At 35.9% G+C, this 12,774-nt stretch overlaps 1 pseudogene; it reads left to right on the forward strand.

Moving 5' to 3' along the window:
- The first annotated feature begins 2,518 nt into the window (after positions 1–2,518).
- Positions 2,519–3,289, forward strand: LOC126959615 (ubiquitin-conjugating enzyme E2 D3-like; annotated as a pseudogene).
- The last annotated feature ends 9,485 nt before the right edge of the window (positions 3,290–12,774 follow it).

The following is a 12,774-nucleotide window of genomic DNA, read 5'->3' on the forward strand; positions in this document are numbered from 1 at the left end:
TTCACTATCCTATAAATAACAAAACCCTTTATTCCTCTGTATATATGTATGTATGTACAAATGTATGTGTTTTGTAATATTGTTATTTTCCTAGCATCAAATAAAAACAAGTCCAGACTTAGATAAGGGGGGTTTATTTGAAGACTGTTGCAAGAGTGGGAAATGGATGATTACAATAAGGTGAGAGGGACCACTGCAATAGAGAGAATACTCTGACCAGAAGATCTGCAAGTTATCTCAAAGGTGGTGGACAAAAGGGGTTTTCTTTTATAGGGAAAGGTAAACAAAACTATAAGAATCCTGGTGAGGGGAAGTGGGATGACTGGGTGTTATGATAGGATAATTGGTTGAGGAATATCTTTACTTGCAATCAGCTGATTCTTGGGATGTGCTCTTACAGAGCTCAGGCTGAGGATGGGTCACAGTTTGTGAACCTGGAAGAAGGGGAGAAACTTAAGTTTGTCAAATAAGGAGTATTTTGTCCTGATTGGTCAATAGAGAAAAAATATCTCAGATAATTATCTATGAATCAAAGAATGAAAATTTGGAGGGTCTGTGTCTGACTGTGTCTTAAGTAAAGAAGGGGAACATCTATGATTATTATCTAATTCACACAGGGGAGGATGATTATTTGAAGCAAGTTCTTTCTCAGAAAACAAAATGATGGGGATTTTCTTAACAGTTGCTCTTTTCCAGGAGCAACGGACTCAGGCAGGTGAATGTAATCTTGTCACTAGAAATATTCTCTCCTTTCCCTTTCACCCATATAAACCTTAATCTCTTTCAAAAGATTCACTTCCTTCATTAGATCTTACAAAAAATAAAATAAATCCCACAACTGTAGTAGCTTATGAAAACCAAGCCCTAGTTTGAAGTATGAAGAGTTAAAACTCTGCCTTGCCTTTTTTTCTTCTTCTTTTATGACTTCTCTACTCGAGAGTAAGGTTCTAGGAAAACTTTTGATTTCTTAGATCTCTTCATCTTCCTTACATGGTAGGAACACATGATAGATGTGATGCTCCTCACGCTCACTATTGTTTTCTTTAAGTATGTGGGTTCTAGAATCAAATGGTGCAGGTGGGAGAGCCACTCAAAACGTCCTATGTAGGTAATCTTGGATAAGTCACTTACACTCTTTGTGCTAGAGTTTCCTCATATGTAAAACAGAAAAAAAAAAACCAGTAATAACTATCTAATTGGGTAGTTGTATGGATTATAAGTGTTCGGAATATTTTCTATCACATTGTTAAGTGCTCATTAGGTATGAGTTGGCTTTTAACATGTTATAAGCACAGATTTTGAAAACAGAATGATGTTACCCTTATTGAATTTATTTGTGTTCTACAAATAGATTTATTTGGGTTCTACAAAAAATTTTTTAAAAGAGAGAGAGCAGTTTATGATACAAGATAAGCAAATTAGTCCTCTTAACACTCTGAAAGTCTTCCTAAATATTGGTCCTTTTTTTTTTTTTTACAGGACCAATAAATATGAATATCCTCCTTGTCGCCCTTGTCTCCTGTATGTAATTTACCATTATAGTATCACATCATATAATAAAATAAATATAATCATGACTATTATCATTGGAGTCAGACCACAGATTTGGCCCTCTGAGTTCTCTGGCTCTTTGTCCAGTCTTCAGGAACCTACTGGGCTATTTATCGACATAAGAACTCATCACTCACCTTCTTTCCTTTCTCTTTGCACTCTATCAACAAACCAAATGATGCCCTTCATTTTCTTCATTTTATTCCCCTGGTTTCCTGATCATGATCACCATGTCTACTTTACCTTGATATGTTTCATACAGGAGAAAAATTATGTATTTATTCAGATTACCATCTAATAAGGACAATATAGCAATAATATAAAGTAGGAAAAATAAGGGAAATTGTGTAAAAATGATATAAGGCAGAGGACTGGTGAACAATAAAGACTGACAAAGATAATGCCATCTAGGAAAAGCACGGGGAAATTGACAAAACTGTTTTTGTCCACATGGACTTTTATGAAAAGAAAAAACAAGGAAAAGAAAAAACCTAAAAACACAAAAACGAACAAAAAAGACATTTAGGCAAAACTAATTCTATTGACATGTTTTCTTAAGTTGTTCTTGTCTGTTCTTAACAATTCTGCCCTAGAAGTTATTTCCCATTGGAAACAAATCTACCATATGACTTTTCTCTTAGAGACTTATTTTATAATTTCTTATTAACAGAAATAGCAGGAGAACAAGGCATTAGTGCTATTTTCAATAAATCATTTTCTTATCAAATATAAAACATTTTCCACAAATATTTTCAGTAAAATTTTACCTATTTAGCCTCCCATCCCACGACCTACCTCTGTCCCCTGCCCTCCTAGTTCCATCTCCAATCTGTTTAGTAAGGTGACTGTGTATGTCAGAGCAGGTGTAAGACTAGAAAATCCTTCTGTGCTGCTTGAATAATCGAGTTTTGGCCAGACCTTTAAGCACACACTGAGGTAGTGAGGAGCCAGATGAAAAGCACAGACTATGCCACAAAAATGGATTAACACAGAACTTAGTGATTTGACCCGTGACCTTCCAACTCAACTGTTCTGCAGGTACAGTTGGGGACGAGATGTTTCATTGGCAAGCCACAGTTATGGAACCTAATTATAGCCCACATTAAGGCTGTGTGTTCCTTTTGAAAATTCACTTTCCGCCGGGCGCGGTGGCTCACGCCTGTAATCCCAGCACTTTGGGAGGCCGAGTCAGGCGGATCACGAGGTCAGGAGATTGAGACCATCCTGGCTAACACGGTGAAACCCGGTCTCTACTAAAAATACAAAAAATTAGCCGCACATGGTGGCGGGCGCCTGTAGTCCCAGCTACTCGGAGGCTGAGGCAGGAGAATGGCGTGAACCCGGGAGGCGGAGCTTGCAGTGAGCGGAGATCGCGCCACTGTACTCCAGCCTGGGCGACAAAGCGAGACTCCTCCGTCTCAAAAAAAAAAAAAAAAAAAGAAAAAGAAAAGAAAATTCACTTTCCTATAGACTATCCCTTCAAACCACATGAGGTTGCACTTAGAAAAAGAATTTATCAACCAAATATTAATAGTAATGATAGCATTTGTCTTAATATTCTAAGATTACAGTCATCTTCTGCTTTAACTTTTTTTTTTAACATTCTCTTATTCATTTGTTCGCTACCATGCAATCCCAACCCAGATGACTTCTAAGTGCCAGAGATTGCAGGGAACAATAAAACAGAGATAGATACAAAAGAATATCTCGAGTATTCACTCAGAAGTATGCCATGTGATGCTACCTTAAAGTCAAAATGAGGTGCATTGTAGCTCGAACATTAAAATATTGCTTAAATGTTTATAATTAACATTATACATACTAAATTATTGTTCATTTTTTTACATACCTAACAAGCTCAAAACAGAATGTCTAATCAAAAGGAACTAAAGATTAATTGTGATTTTGCATAATTAAGTGGTCCTTTATCATTTAGAAGATGCTTTCTTAATTGCCTTACTTATTTTACACATGAAGTACGGAGTTAAGTTAACACATTAACTTGTTTCTCTGTTTTGCATTGCCAATTTATGGTAAGCTCAAATAATAACTCAAGTCTTCTTACTGTCTCACAAAACTTGAATGCCAGTTGCAGTATGTAAATTATTCAACTAATTTTTCTTAAAATAGTTTATTTTCTGAAATTGGTCCAGTTTGTGAATATAACCAGACCCTCAAATTGTTTTGGTACCCGAAAGCATGGACTTGGATTATTTAAATCGCTTTAAATTTTGCTCAGCTCATGGCTGCATGCTTCCCTTTTTTATACCAACGTTTGTGATGAGAATAATAATGAAACATTCTGCTCCAAAATATCTAAATTGCCTCTAATATATTTGAAAAACCTTGAACTAATGAAAAAATATTTAAAAAATATATTTCTAAGAGGAAACCCTGGCTTTCTTACTAAGACATTGTTTGTTCCAAATGAGAAGAGTTTCTGCCAGGTTATCGGCATGCTCACGTTACTGTAAAGAAACCAGTCAAAATCTTCATGAAATTGCTTTTTTACCAGTCGGTGAAAACCAACTCTGAAAAGGTCATTTTTATTTTGTTTTGTTTTGTTTTATAAGGATTAATCCTTTTTTAGAATGTAGCCTTCAGTCTATTTTGTCAATACAGCTATTGGATACAGGAAAATATTATATTATTTTATTTTCTGGATTATAGGAGGAACTTGATTTATTTATTGAATACATACATGAAAGCTAGAGAAGGACAACTAATGAAAAGTTGATTTAGGTGAAACATGACTTTTAGCGATCGAGAACAGTCTTATGAGTTAGTTCCCCTATGTTAGCTCCAATGTCTTTTCTCCCTTTATCTTTCTCACTCTCCCTTATTCTGTTATTCTGTTACTGTCTTTATTCCTTCCTTTCAAACCATCTGTTATTGCAAGATTTCCAGCCATAGAAGGCCCAGAGTCCCATTTTATGGTTACCACTCACATTTCTCTTCAGCTGATTAGCCACTGCTCACTGACTTCTGTCAACATTACGCTTACTTTTTAAAAAAAAATGTATCATAGTTTAAGGGGTACATGTACAAATGTGTTATAAGGTAAATTGTGTGTCACAGGGATTTGGTGTACAGATTACTTCTTCCCCAAGATAATAAGCATAGTACTCAATAGGTAGTTTTATGATCCTCACCTTCCTCCCACCCTCCATGCTCAAATAGGTCCTGGTGTCTGCTGTTCCCTTTTTTGTGTCCATGTGTACCCAGCATTTAGCCCCCACTTATAAGTCAGACGATGTGATATTTTGTTTTCTGTCCCTTTGCTGCTTTGACTAGGATAATGGTCTCAAGCTCCATCCATGTTGCTGCAAAGGATATGGTCTTGTTCGTTTTAATGTCTACATAGTATTCCATGGTGTATATGTACCACATTTTCCTTACCAGTCTACTGTTGGTAGGTGTTTAGATTGAGTCCATGTCTTTGCTACTGTGAATAGTGCTGTGATGAATATACGCATGCACATGTCAGTGCCTGCATGTATACATAATATAATATAAATTTTGCTGAAGTTATTGATCAGATCAAGGAGCTTTTGGGCACAGTGACTTTATGGTAAAAAAAAAAAATTGTATTTCTTTGGATATTCACCCAATAATGGGATTATTGGGTAAAATGATAATTCTGTTTTAAGTTATTTGAGAAATCTTTAGACTGCTTCCAACTAATGAACTAATTTTCATTTCCACCAGCAGTTGTACAAGCAATCCTTTCTCTCTAAAACCTCACCAACATTTGCTATTTTTTGACTTTTTAAAAATAGCCATTCTGACTGGCGGGAGATGGTAATTCATTTTGGTTTTGATTTGTACTTCTCTAATGATTAATCATGTTGATGATATTTTCATATGCTTGTTGGCTGCATAAATGCCTTCTTTTGCAAAGTTTCTGTTCTTGTCTTTTGCCCACTTTTTAATTGTTTTGTTTTAGCTTGTTAACTTGTTTAAGTTCCCTGTAGATTCTAGATATTAGACCTTTGCCAAATGCATAGTTTGCAAATATTTCCTCTCATTGTGTAGGTTGTCTGTTTCCTCTATTTGTCTGCAGTGCAGATGCTCTTTAGTTTAATTAGGTCACATGTTTCAATTTTGTTTGTGTTGCAATTGCTCTTGGCATCTTCATCATGAAATCTTTGCCAGGATCTGTGTCCAGAATGGTATTCCCTAGGTTATCTTCCAAGGTTTTTGTGATTTTTATAGTGCTAGGCTTTTACATTTAAGCCTGTAGTTTATTTTGAATTGATATTTGCATATGGTGTAAAGAAGGGGCTCAGTTTCAACCTTCTGCATATGATCAGCCAGTTTTCCCAGCTTCGTTTATTGTATACGGATTCCTTTCCCCATTGCCTCTTTTTGTCAACTTTTTCAAAGATCAGATAGGTGTAGGTGTAGGTGTACAGCACTATTTCTGGGCTCCCAATTCTGTTCCATTGGTCCATGTGCCTGTTTTTTTGTACCAGTACCATGCTGTTTTTGTTATTGTTGCTTTGTGCTATAGTTGGATAGTGTGATGCCTCCAGCTTTGCTCTTTTTATGCTTAGAATTGCCTTGGTTATTTGGGCTCTTTTTTTGGTTCCATTTGAATTGTAGACTAGTTTTTTCTAATTCTGTGATGAATGCCACTGGTAGTTTGATAGGAATAGCACTGAAGTTTTAAATTGCTTTTAGCCTTCTAACAATACCAATCCTTCTATACATGAGCACGTAATGTTTTTCCATTTGTTTATTTCATCTCTGATATTGTCGTAGAGATCTTTCACTTCCTTGGTTAGCTGTATTCCTATGTATTTTATTCTTTTGTAACTATTGTGAATGAGATTGAGTCTTTATTTGGCTCTCAGCTTGGATGTTGTTTATGTATAGAAATGTTACTCACTTCTGTACCTTAATTTTGTATCATGAAATTTTGCCGAAGTTATTGATCAGATCAAGGAGCTTTTGGGCAGAGACTGTGGGGTTTTCTATGTATACATTACATTGTCCTCAAACAGAGATAGTTTGACTTCCTCTCGTCCTATTTGGGTGCCTTTTATTTATTTACCTTGCCTGATTGTTCTGGCCAGGACTTCCAGTACTATGTTGAATAGGCTGGTGATTCTTGTCTTGTTCAGGTTTTCAATGGGAATGCTTCAAGCTTTTGCCCATTCAGTATAATGTGGTTATGGGTTTGGCATATATGGTTCTTAAGGAAAATATTATTTTAAATGCTGTATGAAATGTGACTGCCCCCAGTTAAAGAGAATGGTACTTTGTTGTATGTCTCTCTTTAAATGAAGAAAACAACTCACTTCCCCTAGAAGTAGTTGTAGTTCTCAGGCATGAAAATATAAGGATTAGTCTTGATGCCTGATCAGGACCTAGGCACCATTTATTTCCCCATCATAGATAAATAAATAAGGTGCTGTAGGTGGGTGGTAGAGAAGAGGTGTGAGTAGAGAGAGACAAGTAGGGGGGTGGGAAATGACTTGTGCTAAAAAGACAATCATCTAAATGTCAGTGTCTGCATGTATATATAAAGCATGTATTATTTTAAATCTGATTATTTGGGATCACGTGGCCAAAACAAGAGTGGTTAATTTGTTGTTTTTAATCTTAAGGTTAGTAGATTCTATTTTCCTTTTAAACATATACATATGACTGAGTATTTTTTTAGTTTGAAGTTATTTATGTTTGAATGTATGTCACATAGCATATATAGTTTACTCATGACAATTCCTCACTTACAATCCGGGTTGTAGTCAGCTCTCCTCCTTCTCCTTGTTCATGTCAGGCAGCAAACATGGTCAGAGAAAACGGCAAAATTGTGCCCATTGGTCTCACTTTAAATTAATGCACAATGACCTGCTTATTTGGCCTTTAGCACTGCCTAGGAAGTCTAATACATTTCTTAGTTTTTTTTCTTTATGTTCCCAATCTCAGACTACTATTTTGCCTCCTCTCTCCTAAATTCTTCCTCGTGCTTCCTCCTTCCTCGTGCTCACTCCCTGTAGTTGTTTTGTTTTCTGTTTCATTGGGAAAATAGAAGAAAGGAAATTACTTATACACATTCCCATACCTCATTACTCAATCTAGTCATATTTCCTCTCTTCCTTCCTTTCTGTTTATTTTTATTTAAGAGCATTTATATTTAACAACCCTTCATTCAGTCACACCAGCTCTCACCCACTCAAGTATTACACTTAAGCAATAGACCCCTTCTGTATTCCGCAACATCAAGTTTTCCACTCCAATCGAGTTATTCTCACGATCATTCAAACATGATGTAATACTATCCATGTTAATTAACAAAAACCTTGAACACACATAAATCTCCAGATATCACCCCGTCTCCCTGCTAATTTTAATAAAAAATTTATGAAAAGATTTGTTAGATTTTCTGTTTATAATTCCTCTCATTCAGTGTTGAAACCTCTCTAATTAGGCTTTTTTCCTCACAACTGCAATGAAGCAGATTTTGTCAAAATCACCAATGGCTGTTACGTTAATTCCTGGTTTTCCATCTACAGTTCTCATCTTCTTAATCTATTGACCTTATCACTTTCTCCTTCTTCATACAGGATCTAGACAGGATTCTCTTCTTGTTCTCTTCATACTTCATTGGGCATTTTTCTCTAGTCTTATTTATGAATTCCTCCTCATCTTCCTATGAATGAATATTGGTGTGCCCAGGTCTCAGTTGATGACAGCTCCCTTTTACCCTCACTCTCTTAATGATCTCATCATATGACTTTAAATACCATGTATGTCTTATGGGGGAGGGGGGTTGTTTGTTTGTTTTTTGAGACAGGGTTACTCTGTTACCCAGGCTGGAGTGCAGTGCCATGATATAGGATCACTGCAACTTCCACCTCCCAGGTTCAAACGATTCTTGTGCCTCAGCCTCTGGGGTAGCTGGGATTACAGACATGCACCACCACGCCAGACTAAACTTTGCATTCGTGGTAGAGACAAGATTTTGCCATTTTAGACAGGTTGGTCTTGGACTCCTGGCTTCAAGGGATCCATCTACCAAAGTGACTTCCCAAAGTGTTAGGATTGCAGGCATGAGCCACTGCTCCTGGCCATCATTTATTTTAAGAACACATGATTCCAGACTTATACTTTAACAACAGCCTTGCATTTCCAGTTGTCTAATTGCATGCAGTTTCTAATATGCATTTCAAACATCACATTCTCAGTCTAATTTCTTATTTCACAACTTCTCTCCACCTATTTTTCCATAATCTTATCCATCTCGGTAACTTTAATTCCTTTCTTACAGACGCTCAGGGAAAATCCCTGGGATCCTCCTTTACTCTTCCTTTTTAAAAAATCACACCCATAAACCTATCACAAGTGCTACAATTTACAGCCTCAAAGCATATACAGAATTTGGCCATTTCTATGACATCCATTTTTACTATTTTGGTCCAAAATCATTTCTCTCCTTGCTTCTGCTTTTTTCTTCTTAAGTCTCCAAAAGCTCCAACGAGAAGATCCTATTAAAACAAGCCAGATCCTGTCACTTCCCTTCCTTAAATCCTGTAATGGTTTCTTATTTATCTCAGAGTGAGAGTCATAGTTTTTAGAATAGCTGACAATGCCCTTCCGGAACTTCTCCGCTCTATCTCTTACAATCTTTTCTTCAAACCCTGCGCTCTTGCACATTGGAGTGATTCAACAAATATTTATTGAGCCCCTAGTATGAGATCAGCACTTTTAAGATAGTACAAAGTAGTTAAAAACGTATCTTTTTACTACTCCTCCTTGATTTTTCCTCAAATATAACATACCTGCTACCCCGGATCTTTGCATTTGCTCGTTCTGCCTGTAAACTGTCTGTTATTGTTGGGGCTTAGAAGATGATACGCCAAAGTGTGATGCTTTGGCATGCTGACTGCTTTGAACTGAAGGAGACTGGAAGTCCTCAGAAATAGCTTCATAAGCAAAGTCTGTCTCTGACCTTTCTCTGTATTCTTATTTTCTGCCCCTCTTACCGACTCCCACAAAAGTGAATCATAAAAACCAGAATTATTATTTCTTAAGGTGAGTCATAGAAACTAGAACCCCTCTTTCCCAAAGCAAACCATTCAACCTAGAAATATGCTCTTTCTCCCGCCTTTCTGTGTAGAAGTTGCCCATAGAGACATATTCTGACTTACCTTGTCTGATAGTAAGTCTTAAGATCCTAATTCCAGAGGAGTCCTGTCCCCTGCCTAGGAGGAAGAAATGCCACACAGAGAGGCCATAAAGCATCTGAATGGACAGGCCTTACCAGCTTTTCCTCCTCAACCTGCTACCATTAGATGTATCCCTTACTCAGTCACATTTCTATATGGCTTTTCATTCTTTATTGACCCTAAAAATAAAAATAGACAGTTTTCCTTGGGTCTTTAAGTCTTCATTTCTGAAGACTCCCATATCACATAAAACTTTGATTATATAAATTTGTCATACTTTTCTCTTGTTAACCTGTCTTTTGTTACAGGAGTGTTGGTTGTTATTGTTATGATAAGTGAGAAAAGTATGACATCATCATATAGTCATATGGATGGCTCCCTTCCCTCCTCATATCTTTGCTGTAGTAAAGGCTTCACTGATCTCACTTCTTTCTCATTCCCTAGCAGTATGCCCTACACTTTAGCTCTCCTTTGTTTTTCTTTATATCACTCACCACTAACCAACACGCTCTATATTTAGCTTTTTTTATTTGGTTATTTTATATCTCCACCCATTAGAATACATTACTTTTTTTTTCTGTCAATAAAATGTGATAGAAAAAGAAAAGGAATAATAGATTTATAAGTTATTTTTAAAAGCAGGGATATAAATAATGCAGATGAAAAATTTAAGGCTACATTTATTACAACATTTTTCATTTCACTGTTTTGTTCATATACCGCTTTCCCCACAATCAAGTCAACAGACTACTATTTGGCTTATTTAGATTCACTTGCAAACAATACCTCATTAACACAAATGGTTTACTTGGCTTTTTAAAGACCCATAGCAGAATAGTGCTAAATAAAATCTTTCTGATTACTTGATTATCAAAATATTATCCAAATCCAAGCACAGTGCATACAGCCAAAACATTGTTTATGCTCATTGAGAATTGGAGTCATTGCTGGGAGAATCCAAGTAGCTCTCTGTGTTATTCATGGATAAGAGCCAACCCTAATCTAGTTGCTGGCTGGATTCATCACCCCAAAGTATTTCTACAGAGTCTATTGCAATCAGAGTCTATATTTAAATTTATATTTATATTTTGTTTATTTGTTACATGTCATAAAAATCTTGCATATAATTTTCAGCCTTTGTTATTTGAAGTAGTCATCTTTTCATTAGGAAAGCAGAGAAGTAGAAATCATGATTGGAAATTGGACTGCTTATGAAGCTAATGTTCATGAAGCTCTCATTTCACTGGAGTTGTGTGACCTGCCATTTGGTAAAACCATCAACAACCTTGGATATGGTTTTGAAAATATGATTTTATTGTAATATTATCTTAAAATATATTTTTAAATTTAAAATTATATTCAGAAAACAAATATTGTTTGAGTATGTTTTAACATATTTGCACTTTAGTGCTTGATGGAGAAAAAAGTCCAATTTACTATCTTAGCATTGAGGAGCTTCCAAAATATGCCCTCAATCTATCTTCCAGTCTCCTAACCCATAACTTACCCTAAAACTATCAGGGATTTTCACTATTTCTCAAATACTTACTTTGCTTTCATGTTGCTCTGCCTTTGTGTGTGCTATCATTTTTTCAATCCCCTTATGCCTTTTCTTGTCTACTCATCTTTCAAGTCCACAGTCACGTTTCACTTCCTTTATAGAATATTTACTGATTTTTCTTCTTACTTGCTTTTCCTCTGAATTATTTTACCATGTTTTCACAAAATTTTGCTGAAATGTCTCTGCTTATACTAATCACAAACTGATTTGAATTAGATGAACTAAAATACATTTTTAGTAAATATTTCTTCCTTACCAGATGATAGGTACCTTGAGGAAAAGAGTGACTTCTTAGGCATTTCAATACCTACTAAAATCTGGGACAGTGATTCTCAAATACGGGGTGATTTCCTCCCCAGGAGACTTCTGAGAATGTTTGGGGACATTTTTATTGTTATGACTTGGGGGAGGGTGTGAAGTGACACTGGCACTTAGTAAGTAGAGGCCAGAGACAACACTTGTCTGATACAAAATGCTAATAGTGCCAAGGTTAATAAGCCCAGGATATGCCCACCTGTGGTATCTACCATATTCCTACTTACGAAATATGTTTATCAAATGTAGGGTATCTGACCAGTTTTGCCAAAATTTCTTTTTTTTTTTTTCTGTTATACATTTTAAATGATCATCATCTTCATTTTAATAGAACTTATTAGGACTTAGGGCTCTAAGTTAGTTCCCAGCTTTTTCTCTTGCTTTTCCACTCTCCTACAAGCTTAGCAGTAGAAAAGAGAGGGTGAAAATTAAGAGCACATAGTTGTGCAGTACACTGACCTATAAAAAAAATGTGATGGTCTTCTCTACAACCTGCTGAGCTGCATGCCGCACCTTGTCATTCCCATGATAGGAGACAACCTACAGCCTCACTTGTTCCTTTCATGGCAATAAGTTCAGCTATTTTTTTTCCGTGAAGATTTCCCAGACTGTCAGGTTATAACATTTTTGAATATAACATAAGAAGAATGCAAAGTAGAAATATGTAAGATTAACCAGTCAAAAGATCTTGTGCGCATGTGGGTTATAGTTAAAAGTAATGTAGTGTATTCAAGAATTTTGCTAAATAAGTAGATTATACCTACTCTTGCTGTGTTGGGGGAGGGGGATGAGTAACTATGTAATATGATGGATATGTTAATTTGTTTCACTATAATAACAATTTTACTACATATATATGTATCTTAGAACTTCATGTTGTATACTTTAAATAGATACAATAAAATTTATTTTTAAAAATTAAAAAGTTTTAAAATAAAACTATAAAATTCTTTAACAGAACTACTCAAAAGAAACAAACCGCAGAACAAGACTGCAGGAAAAACATTGTGGGAAATTGACCTTGGATTTCTGACCTGGAAAGCTGAGTAGGAGACAGGGGGAAAGAGAGGTCTGATTATTGCTCCCAATTACTCTCTTGTTCCCCCAAACCCCCTGCTCACAACTATTGCATCACCTTAATTATTTTGTATGCTTTCTTCCAGGTTTTCTGAA

This window comes from Macaca thibetana, chromosome 7 (genome assembly GCF_024542745.1).
Source record: "Macaca thibetana thibetana isolate TM-01 chromosome 7, ASM2454274v1, whole genome shotgun sequence".
Lineage (NCBI taxonomy): Eukaryota > Metazoa > Chordata > Mammalia > Primates > Cercopithecidae > Macaca > Macaca thibetana.